Below are 12,397 nucleotides of genomic sequence, written 5' to 3'. Positions count from 1 at the left end.
ATATTTCCAAAGAATACAGCCTAAAAATATTAAGATTTCTTGGTATCCAGTACTGTTTAGACCTACACAGATATTCCTATGCTAGACTGGCAAAGGCAGAGGAAGGAGAATGAAGTATTGGGATTTTCAGGGGGAGGAATAACACAGACAGAAACCAACCTTTAGGTCAGATCTTCAGTTTTGCAGTATAAAGTTAGTAATGAACATTATTTCTTGGATAAATGTTCATGGCATTTATAGCACCAACCTAGGAGCAACAGTCCACTCCTGGAAGCAAGGCCTGGGGGTTTAGAGCCACAAAACCATAGATCTGAACCAGGCCTGAATGACAGGATAAGTTCTAAAAGACTATTTTTCATTTTCATATGCTGTTCAGTTCCCTGCTGCTGAATGGGAATAAAAGTTGACATGATGAAATACTATGGGAAAAGCCACTCTTTCCATATTTCTAGCCTGACCAAAATCCAAAAGGACCAAATGAGTCAACACTTCTTTTTTTTCCAGATTTGTGACTCTGCTAATTCAACATATCATATGTGTGTAAGCATCAGGGTCCAAGTTCTTAGAAGTGCTAAGCACATATAAAATCTCCCTCAAGCTTATAGCAGTTACAGGTGTCCCAGGCAATGGCAGCAGTGAAGGTATCAGCACAAGGATCATAATTTCAGTTCAAATTAGACTGAGTTTCTAAATTCTTCACAGCAATCTTGTTGCTAAGTTGAACTTTTCCTGGCTTTTGTATCCTCCATTAAGAACTTCTGTTCCTAGTAACAAAACTGGTGATTCAGTGAGCAAATTATCCTCTTTTCCACATTTCAGTGTTCCAGAAAGCACTGCAAGCTCAGCACTGAGCTTTGCCACAACACCTACTAAAGTCTGTGGAAAGACTGCCACTGACTTCAGAGAGGGTTAGGTTAAGTCGTGGGGTTGGTAGACTTCTACGGTCTAGATTCTGAAAATTCACATGCCTATATTAACAGTAACACCAGCTGAGTGCTTGGCCCTTTGCTGCACTGCATTTTCCTCTTATGCCCTATACATCCACAAGTTTAGCAAAATTTGCCAACCAGGAGCACCATTTTCAGAACTGGCATTCTGTCCCCACACACTACAGGTTAAGAACAACTTCTTGACTTAATCATAAATGACTTTCAGAAAAAGTACCTTTGCCTTGAGCTTCTGTATCTTTGTGAGGAATAAAGAGCTCTGTTCTTCTTTTCCTCTTTCCAATCCTTCACACTTGAGAGATTATAGGTCTGTCAGATTTTAATCACTGCAAGTATTGTTTCCCTAATTCAAGAGAAGGGTTTCATTGGTACTCGCACAGATCCTTCTACTTCAGATTAAAAAAAAAAGAAAGTCAAATGTGCATTATTACAACCAATGTGAATCTACCAAATTATTCCATGATCCTATGCGTGATGGCACAATAGAAGTGGAAGTTACTTATATTCACTGAGACAACCAGGCATTACATCACATGATGATGTGTGGCAGACCTCTCCCTTAAAAAACTGATAATGTATTCCCTGCCCACAATATTTTGGCTTTTGCTTAGGTACGAGTGAACCTCAAAACATTCAGTGATATAGATCAGTTTGTGCAAGCATCCATAACCTGAAGGATGTGGTTTTGTGTGTTTTATTTAATTGTTTTTACTGCATGGCTGAATAGTCCTGCTGAAGGATTTGGCCTCGAAGGAGAATAATGTTTTTCATAATTTCCTAGTGTTTGCTCATTTCTAACATGTTAGCACAGGAAGGACAGCAATACTGCAAGAAATATAATCTTGGCAGCATTTTAAGCACATCCCAGTTCATTAGGATTTTCTTAAAAACAACAAATACTTATATTGATCAAAAAGTAATGGTGTATTATATTCAAATAATCTGATTATGCTATGTTGATTTGCAGTTTGTATTACTGCATTTACACTATGTTCTAATTCATGGTTTTATCACAAAACCCCTGAGATTTCTCTGTGCTTTGCAAAACACTGTGTACAGCAATAAACGGGACCCATTGTTTTCATTATTCATAGGTGTACTGCTTTTAATGGTGACAGATTCAGAACAGCATATGTAAATATAATATAAATATTAAAATATAAATTAGTGATGCAGAACATGGAGAAGTGCCAAGGCCTTCAAGTAAAGAAGTGAAAAAGACGTGCACAAATAGCATTTTGTAATCTTCAGAAAATATTCTGAAGAGCTACTGGGATTTTTTTCATGATTATAAAGGAAACTTTTTGTTCAAATTTGTTACCTCTCCTGGGATAAGACCATAAGACAGTTAAAACAAGGGTCAACCAAACTGTGCCCAGCTCTTTAAATTAGCCAAGTGAAAATGCACATACTAAATTGTATACTGTACTTTTAGTGCTGTAAAGATCAATTATCCGCACAAACGAAAGGAGAGTTTGTGTATCACTTCAGTTATAAAGACTTTAACAGAACTTCGGAACATAACTGAAGAATTGTGCAATCTAGGAAAGGAATCCCATTCAACCCAATGAGATTTAAAACACAAATTTGGTGCACAAGTCAACTTTAGAAGTCAAGATTAGAAACATTTTCATGGTAATGTGAGGATAGACTGTGTGACTAGAGCACATTTAGAAAGCCCAGTTGGAACAAAAGGCTCTTGAACACAATAGTTTTACAATAAAACAAAACAAATAAAAACGCTGTCAAGGTAAAGTTACCACTTTTGCTGAGAAAGGAAGTATGCATACATGAATGTAATATAAAAATTAAATAAGTTTTCTTTGATCTGTTAACAAGAAAGCTAAACAAGCCAGTGGATATTCTCCAAATAACTTCTCATTATTAGAATTTTTTTTGATGTCCAAATTGCTTCCCAAGAAGCAGGTCCTCTGGGAGAAGAGACCTGAAAGCCAGAAATAATCATTCTCTACGCATCCTATTGTTAGGTGATGTCCAAGGTTAAGAGTTTCGTAGAACTAAAGACAAAGACCATTTAGTTAATTTCCTTCAAATGGTTTCATATGAATAGCAACAGGACGTTAAGCAGGTTAAAGCAGGTAAATACTATCCTCTTTGGTTTTGTGAATTTTAATTGACTTTTCTACACTTCTGGACTACTGTCCTTCTTTCTTCATTTAAAAATTCAGGTTTTGAGAAATCAGATTAAGCCTTTGTGTTCTACCCATCATCAGTCAGCAATGACTAATGCAGTGGGGTGGGAGTGCACTTCACTGGCCTCAACACAGTGTCACTGAGTGGCATTAGGTGGCACAACTGCTGCACACCTCCTCAAGTGCCTTGTCCAGCTCTCATCTCTTGGTGTCCCTCATAAACTACTCATGGTGAAGGCTCTCAGAGCACAACAACTTGCCCTGCTACCAGTACTTCAGAGGTGTCTTTTTTCTTGGAAGAGCTATCAAACCCCTCTGTGTAAACCTCACAGCCTCCCCCTCTGTAACATTCAGACTCTGCTTGCCTTCAGCAGATGGTCCCTGGCCCCCAGTCCCTCAACTGTAGTCTGCAAGGTCACTCAAGGTGGAGTTAGACAGTCTGTCCTATTTTACAGCTGACAGTTCCTGTTGGGTGACGGGCACCAGAAAGAACCCGGACCAGAAAATAAAGTTAACGATTACAGATCATAGAATCTTAACTGTAAATGGTGGGTTCTTCCTTGTATGTCAAATATTTATTTCCCTCTTCTCATGTCAGCCTCCACCAAGAGGACAGGTGAGCAGCTCCATAGGCAGGAACTGTATGGACCAGAAAATTGGCCAGCTGTTTGCGCGTCCAAAGGCAAGTTAAGTGGCTACCTTCTCCTGGAACTTCAAATCAAATTACCTGATCGGGTTTAATACTTTTAAGTTCACCTGAGGAAGTCTTAATCATGGTGAGTTAATCATTCAGTGCACATCTGACCAAGGCCCTTGGCAGTGAAAAATATTCCAAAGTGCTTTTAGTAGATGGATGTTATTGCTTTACAGTGTAGAGTGCCAAACAATATATTAAAAAAGACACTGTATGCAACTAATTGTCAGTCAGGAATGTGAGGTTAGGGAAAAAGGTGTTGGAATGCGATAGTGAGTACAGAAAAGGCAGCATTTAGTGTAATAGAAAAATCAGTGCACCAAAGATTCAATTCTGCAAGAGCAGGTGTTCTGCAAGTTAGATGTCTTAAACTCATCACTACTTTTAAGAACAATGTTGCATATCATTCCATTTTGAAATTCTATTATTATAAACATGAAAAGATTTATTTATATAACATGATCTACATAAAAAGAGTAAGACTAAAACTTTGGACCACCACAGATACATATAGGTATTAAAAGGACACTTGCACAACCAATATCTTTTTTCATATGTTTCTTGTCTGTCACCAGTTTTAGGTGTGCACTGTATATTTGTAGAAAGCTTATTTGATGGGAAAAAATGTGAAACTGAGAAGGAAACTATTTTCATAACAATGCTCAATCATTTGCTTCAAAACTTTTAATTAAAATTTAAAATAAAAGGTACATTTTTCCTTGTTCAAAAAAATGCTGAGAATTGCAGTAAAGAAAATGAGGACTTATATCTCTACAGAATTCCTTTAAGCTTCACTTTAACTAATCAAGTCAAAAGCATAAGTTATCCATCAAGAACAAAATGTTACATTTGACTCAAAGAAACACTAGAGTTCTAAATGCATTGTGGTTCATAGTTATTTAAATATTTTAAAAAATTACTATAAAAACCTTAATAATACCACTACCATTAAAAAAAATCTATTAAGCTTTTCAAGTCATATTCACTTTCTGTGACGTTTTGCAAACTTTCCATCTTATTTTGGTACAATATTTCAACACTATACAGTCTTTTTTGTGAGTTTACAATACAGCAACGGTAACAACAAAAATAACAATAAAGCCAGATTCTTGAAGTCTTCTGTTTTCACTCTTTTCTTGAAGCTCCAATTATTGGTTTTCTTCCTTTCTACGACTATAATCATGCTATTCCAAAGGAAAGATTTTACACGGGTTTGCTGTGAGCAATATTTATACATATGGTTTCTACTTCACTGTATTTTATTTTTCAAGTCTGCACTGCCAAGAAACTGCACATTTGCAAAAAACATTTACCATACAATTTGATGACTCCTTTACAATGGCCCGAATTAAACATTAAAGTTTGTATGAAATACCATCTACACAGAGTACAGATAAACAAATTAAGGCCTGAATACTGCCAGTTAACACACAGAGAGAGCACTGCTATACTGATGTTCACAGGAGTTCTATTGAATTTCAGTGAATCTCATTACATGTTTCCACATGCTCAACCGTCTGTAGGATGAGGGTTTGACTTTGCTGCTTAGGAGTCACTGATGAGCTCCAGGCCTACCATCTTGCAACAAAGCCCATGAAGACAAACTTCACCAGTTGCAAAGGCTGTATCTATGCTGTATTCATTGCAGGATCTTAGATTCAGGCTGGATATTAACAAACAACATCAAAATGATTGTGCTTTGATCTAGCAGCTGTTATCATCCAGGAGTTCTAGCAGAGGAGCATGCTTTTATCCCTCATGAAGGTAACACCTAAAAGCATGCAAGACACAGTTTAAACAATGGATGATTTAGTACCCAGTTGATTACCTGCCATTTTTTATCAGATTTTTTTATTCACATTAAAAAGGGTTAATGCCAAAAGAAGGCATCATCCATTTTCATTGTGCCAAGATATGATCATGATCAGAAGTTTGTGGGGGTAGAAAAAGCCAATCTCAACATAAATGAGCTATGAAATACTATCTAAACCACAAAATCAACATTATTAAGTCCTAGGGAACTATCAAGCAGGACAACTAAAAATCACATTCAAACTAATTAAACCAATCTTATTCAAGTTTCTCTTATGTTCATCCATTAAAGTTTATAATTAGCTAGTAACATAAGAAACAAGCGGGATTGTTTTTCAGTGTCTTTCCCATTAACCTAATTTACCAGAATAGCTATGCTCAAAGCAAAAAAATTTAGGTTTTGTGTTCTTCAAGATCATCTACAGCATTTTAGTATGTTTAAATCTGTATACCTTTGCTGCTTACTTCTAAATATAGCACATTGTTTTGCCGTTAAAAATAGCCCTCTTTATTAATCACGTACTCAGTACAACGGCGACACACTGTCTGTTCTAGTACACATAAAGTGTCGTATCTTCTAGCAAACAACACCCTTGGGAAGAAAATAAACCTGAGGTAACTATTTACAGTGATTGGTGGCAAGTATTTCATGGGTTTTGTTTATTTCTACGTCGGGAAGAATATTCCATCTGCTTTAAAGATAAAACTTTAGCACTGAAATAACATGTCACTTGTAATGTGGTGTATAATTGGAAAATACTGCCAAAACCTCAGCTGCCATAACTCTCTATAGTCTTGCAATTGTTAGGGATATGGTCCCAGAGCATAAAATGCTACATGATAAAATAGGATGCAATATTGTGGATTGACTCTTTTTTTTTTTTTTTTGCTATAAGAAACAGTAACTTTTCCAGAAGTTCTTATCCACTTTTCCCTAGAAATGTGGAAGTAGTGTATTGCTCAAAGCACTGTTTTTGAGGTTGGCTTTTAGTTTAGCTAGAAACATTTTTGGATAGGCAGCAGAAACCCATGCTAGAGTTCACAGAAGTTAAACATCCAGATCAGAATCAGTATCTTTACACAAGGTTTGATTTCCTACTTTTTTAAAATAATGTCATGAATACACTGTGATCCTAAAACAGAAATTGAAAAGGGCAATGAATATTCTTAGCAAGGAAAAATAATCTACCTTCATTTTTTACTTCACAGAAATGAAAAACATTTACATTAGAATTAGCCTGGAACATATTTTCAGCAATAAAATTAGATACTAAACCAGAAACTTAATGCAATAATAGTGAAGATGTCCTCTGTTTTTCACAGATCACACTGCACAGACTGCAGACTACTATAAAAAATAGATGATGGTAAGTATTTGAGGGAAGTAAACAGACGGTCCAAGCCCACTAATCCAACATGTAATAACATTTGCCTGCAAATCAGGAACACATAGCTATAACTGATGTGCTGAAAGAAAGAAAACACAGAATATTTATTGAGATTTCCACCAGAGACCATTTGGATTTGATGTTATCTCAAGATAAATTCGACAGAACAGCCATTTTGCTCTAAATTACATAGACAGTATTAATTTAAACACAATGTCACTAGCAGATGTTAAACCAGTGAATCTGCCTCTACTTAGAATGCGTAAAAGAAAAACTATGTAAAAAATTTAGAAGTTGTAAACTTCTTTTTTTTTTCCTTTTATTACCAATCATTAATCTGAGTGATGTCACCCAACATGTTGTTTATTTAGCTCTTGATCTTTATTTGTCATAATTTTATAGATGATTTTTAATTTCTCCTTGGGAGTTGTTTATAGAGTTACTGAAGTAAATGCTTTTATGGCTTTTAGGCCTAACAAATCTTTTCCCCGCAAACAATCACATTTGTGTAAAAACACCTGCAGGACTAAAGACTAAAGGATTTAGCCCATATTTTTTCCTAAAAAAGCTAGCCCCAAACCAAATCTGTTTCTCTGCAAAGAAACTTGTGCTTATTCTTGATCAGGTTTTTGTGCCTAATGCTAACTAATACTCAAATACTTGAGTTTACCCCTAAAGCATGAGACAAAAAAAAATTTACATGTAATAAAACAAAACCTCTGTTAAATATAGCTATGTACAAAAAAAAATGGTTTGCTAATACAATCCTTTATGAAAAATTTAACCTAATATTGCTGTAATATATAAGCTGAAAAGCAAGTATCATTGATCCATTAGAGGACCTTCTTTAGAAAAGCAATAGAGCTGAGAATGAATCCTGCAAATTTTGGTTTTACCCTTTCATGATTCTATTGGTAAGCCTCAGAAGTTGGATTCCTGCCATACATGATGATGATATCTTAATACCAAAAAGCCTTAGTATAAAGTATTGCAGTTTACCAGTACAGATCACCTCATGGTTAGAGACTAAAAGACTTTTTTTGCTGTGCCATATGATCTGGTACAGAGAAATTAACCGCTACCTTTTGCAGTTATTAAATTGTTCTTCTGTTTCCAGTGGGGAATCAGGTAGGTGATTAGAAGTCCTAATCATTGAGATTATCCATGCAGGAAATGTACCACCTAGCCATTTTTTCAGTTTCTTTAAGTGGAAGAAGTACCTGCAATATGGAAAATACCCCAGAGGGCAGCAGCTTGGAGGTGAAGGGTTGAGGGTGTAATTGTTTTTGCTGCCTACTGTTGGCTGGTGGTTTTGGTGCTGTGTTGTGGCAGGGCCAGGCTCCCTTTATGCCAGGGCCTACATGGAAAGAAAAGATGGTGACAACCACAAAGCACTTGGATTTGCCCTTAAGAGCAAGGTCCTTCTTCCAGGGGACTGCAGAGGAAAGAAGAGGGAGTAAGCTAAAGAACGGATGAGGATAATTTCATAGAATCATAGACTGTCCTGAGTTGGAAGGGACCCACAAGGATCATCGAATCAAACTACTGGCCTTGTGCAGGACAGTGCCAGGAATCACACCATGTACCTGAGAGCATTGGCCAAGCACTTATTTCACATGGTAAATATTCTCTTGACAGAATCGCTCTTGGAGCCCTGGGACACTTGCTGGACTAGCAAAACCATGAGATAGAGAGACCCACATCAGGGGGGAAAGACTGGCTACACCTTGTGGGAGAGGGGAATACTGCACCCGGGTAATAGCATTCTTGCAGGCCAGAGATGCCTCAGCAGCTCCCAAGTCCAGGAGTTGCAGTTGCACTAAATCATCAGTTTCCCTACCTAGCCCCAATTTAGCACCAATTTTCTAACACTAAGATGGATCCATGCAACTGAATCTTCACCTATTTAGTGTGTGGGTTCACAGCCGTACAGGTGGGATTACATTCTCCACACAGCCAACCAACACTACATCACTGTCCTAAAGCATTTGCAACTTTATGAAAGGGCAGAAATTCGATATCTCTTTATTTGTAGCAAGAAGCCAACTTCTTGCTGGCTATTTTTCACAAGAAGAATCTCTGACAATCATGCAGAGCAAGCAATTGTTAATTAAGCTTATCATTTGGAGACAGGCAGATCTATAGACATCAACAGGCACACCCTGGTGCTGTCTCTGCTAGCTCTTCCCTCCATTCTCCTGTAAAGGCTATTCTACCTTTTTGCTGCCACTAGTTGCTTTCTTTTTCCATGGTCATGTCAGTGTAAGAACAAAGGGTATGTACACAGGGAAGGAACGCTGGGCACTGTTAAGACAAGGAAGGGACAAACAGTTTCTTTTCTCAGAATGTACAAACCTTACTTTTTTAATGATTTCCCCATAAATCCAGAGTTTATTCAAAATGCACACACACTGACCAACAGCAACTCCCATAAACAGACTTGGTTGTTCTTATTCAGTGGGAACTGTGACTGCTCCTCAGTTTAGTCCATAACACATCTCTCTGCCCCTGACATGGGCAGTGAGAGCAGCCTCTTCCATAACTTTAATGATACATTTCCTGCTTATTGCTCTAGTCTGTCTGTCCTTGCTGTGGGGTTTTTTGGCAAAACACTTAAGAAATGTATAAATATTTTTTATGCACAAATATTGTGGGGGTTTTATGGCCTTATTAGGCCAAATTTATCTCACGCAGAGTTCTTTGTATTCACACAAGACAATAAAAGGTTACTGAAACTTGACCAGTTTTTGTCAAAAAACACAAATTTCTGGATCACAGGACATTTTGTCATCAAAGAAGACATACTAAGTAATTCTGAAAGCTGCTGTACAAAGCTTAATTTAATAGTGACTCAGGAGATGATGTCTCTAGTGAATTTAGGCCTACTTCTGGAAGTTCTCTTTGACATAGTCCCACAGACCTTTGAAAGGAAATTGGGACCATAGGAACAGAACATTTGCATTAGGTTACTCAAGATCTTTCCAACCTTACCTATTCTGAAGAGAGTGTTAATCTAAATAGTAGTCTTGTTTACATTATGTGAATCAAATCCCCTCACATGGACCCAAAGGTGAAAAATTTGGAATCAGCTACTGGCTTATCTTGCTAACAGGTGTGCTCCAGTTAGACACGGGGGTGACCAGAGTGTTTGTTTAGAAAGTATGGTCACGTTTTGGCCCCTCATTTTCAGCATGTAGTATTAGGTCACACAAGCAAGTGGCTGGCGAATAAGCCTGTATGGGGAGGTATCCTAATAGCTCTTCTGAGGGAATTAGCTTTGCCTTATGTTAAGTATACTGGCGTGGGTTATATTATTTTTTCCCCTACACGTTGAACCCAAATTTGCCATTAATAATCAGCAGGTTTTCCTGTGTCCCATCTTTTGTAAACTGCTTTTCAGAAACAGAGAGCCCATGACTCCTTCAACATTAATCACATGGAATAAGAAACAGCATGGAATAAGAATTCAATGTTAAGTAGGCGTTAGAGACTCCAAAAGCTGTTAGCATTATCTGACTAATAAGCAGTGGTCAGGAAAGTGTCACTTTGTAGGCTGATAATACCATCATTACTTTGAAGTGGTGCACGCACCAGCAGAGAAGGAACACTGCTGTTTCTAGAACAAAGGCATCCTGCACACACTAAGGGAGAAAGCAGACATGAAACCAGATGAAAGAATAGAAGAGGGTTTTCTGGTTTGCTAAGCTGCCAGAGTACCAAAACTGTACATATGAGGCAAAGGAAAACAACTGCACACATATAAGGAAAAAGCCAAATGTGTGGGATTCTAGTTGCTGCTGAATGCTTTATTCCTCTGGATCAGCACCAGTATGTGAAAGAACACAGCAGAGAGCAGTGGGAATTCCTCCAAGACTAAAAGGAAGATAGGAATTATTAATTAGAACTTGAAATAAAGTGTGTGGACCTATAAATGCAAAAATCCAAACAGAAGTCTATGAATAGAGAGTGAAAGGTTAATCACACCTGGTATTGTTATTCAAATTACCTGAGAGCTGGATTCACTGTTCAGCCTTTGCATGGGTAGGCAAAGCTGACCCACAGATAGCTGGCAATGGTAGCCACATTAAAACTTACTTTCTGGTGTTCTAAAACACTTCAGGGTAATAGCTATATAGGTTTGCCCTTCAGTCAAAGCAACATAGTTTTCTGCTTGGATGGCATTGGCAATTTATCTTTGAATCTTTTAATGTTGAATACCACCTATGACAGAAAAACAGATCATTTATTAGTATAGCACATCTTGTACTAGGCTATTTGAACTTCTATTTTCCATGACTTAGAGAGGAAGAAAAATCAGAGAAAGACAGACAAACAGAGGACAGATTGCTTTTCAGTTAAAAGTTCAGGAAATGTTTTCCCAATCCAGGCAGATTATGCTGGTAACTGAGAAGCTGAAGAATCATCATTACGATAATTTTTTCCCTTTTTCATTCCTTCATTAGCCCAGAGATAGCAATGCCCCTGTGGGGCCTCACTTCTGATTCTCTGAGGAAAGCTGAGCAGTCTTCAGAGCCACAAGATGAGACAAAGCTGCAGCTATGAAGAGTGGGGCAGAAGCTTTGGCATCTTTCCCTCCCACAAACTTTCATTAGAGGTCAAGCAAACTATTGAGGCCTGCTATTACAGAGATGAAAGAAGAACAGTTTTGTGATACTGCTGATATATGCAAATAAATAAATGAAATAGGAAAGACAATTGAGGCTCCTCGATTCCAGTTAGGAAAACACAAAATGACAGCTTTCACAACAGACTGTTCCTGGAATGCTTTTCAACCTTCTGACCTCAAAGTCTTACAGTCCAGGAAAGGACAGTCTGTTACACAGTGCCTGTTCAGTGACTATACAGGCTTTAGATAGCAGTAAATTCATTCACCTCCCTTTTTTGCCCTCCAGCGTTCCCAGGTACTTTATTAGGCAGTGGTGTGTCATGGTTTAGGAATGGTACCCCCCAGTTTAGTGCTCCCACTAAGAGTCTCCAGACCACACTGTCCCTTGCTGGCTCCTCCCTCCCCCTCCTCATGAGGTGGGATGGAGACAAAAATGGGAGATGAGAAAGGTAAAGATCCTGGTTTAGATATGAGCAGTTTACTGGAAACAGCAATGAGATAAGAAAACAAACAGTAAGGGCAACAATACTAATGAAAGAAGGTACAAGAAAGAGGTAAACGATTCACACTGAAACTCCCTGACAACAGAGGATACCTCACAGCTCCCTCTGTTACACTATGCCAACCCCAGAAGAGACTCCCTTCCACCCACCCCTGGCAATCATGTAAGGTGGTATAGAATAACCTCTGGGTTCAAGCCATGCCCCCTCCTGGCTACTACAAAAATTAACCCTGTCCTGGCCAAAACCAAGTGTAAGGTGATAGATAAAACCACA

The 12,397-nt window shown here is 37.9% G+C and overlaps 1 long non-coding RNA gene across 1 annotated transcript; it reads left to right on the top strand.

Annotated features, from left to right (window-relative positions):
• Positions 1-3,699: 3,699 nt before the first annotated feature.
• Positions 3,700-11,637, top strand: LOC108493930. Its single transcript, XR_001873657.1, has 3 exons — positions 3,700-3,876; positions 6,930-6,973; positions 11,458-11,637. It is a non-coding gene; the product is annotated as an uncharacterized LOC108493930 (long non-coding RNA).
• The last annotated feature ends 760 nt before the right edge of the window (positions 11,638-12,397 follow it).

Source organism: Lepidothrix coronata, unplaced genomic scaffold (assembly GCF_001604755.1).
Source record: "Lepidothrix coronata isolate B3197 unplaced genomic scaffold, Lepidothrix_coronata-1.0 Scaffold21, whole genome shotgun sequence".
In the NCBI taxonomy this organism is placed as follows: domain Eukaryota; kingdom Metazoa; phylum Chordata; class Aves; order Passeriformes; family Pipridae; genus Lepidothrix; species Lepidothrix coronata.
Note: the sequence above shows the minus strand (reverse complement) of the source record. Positions and strands in the feature narration are given on the sequence as shown.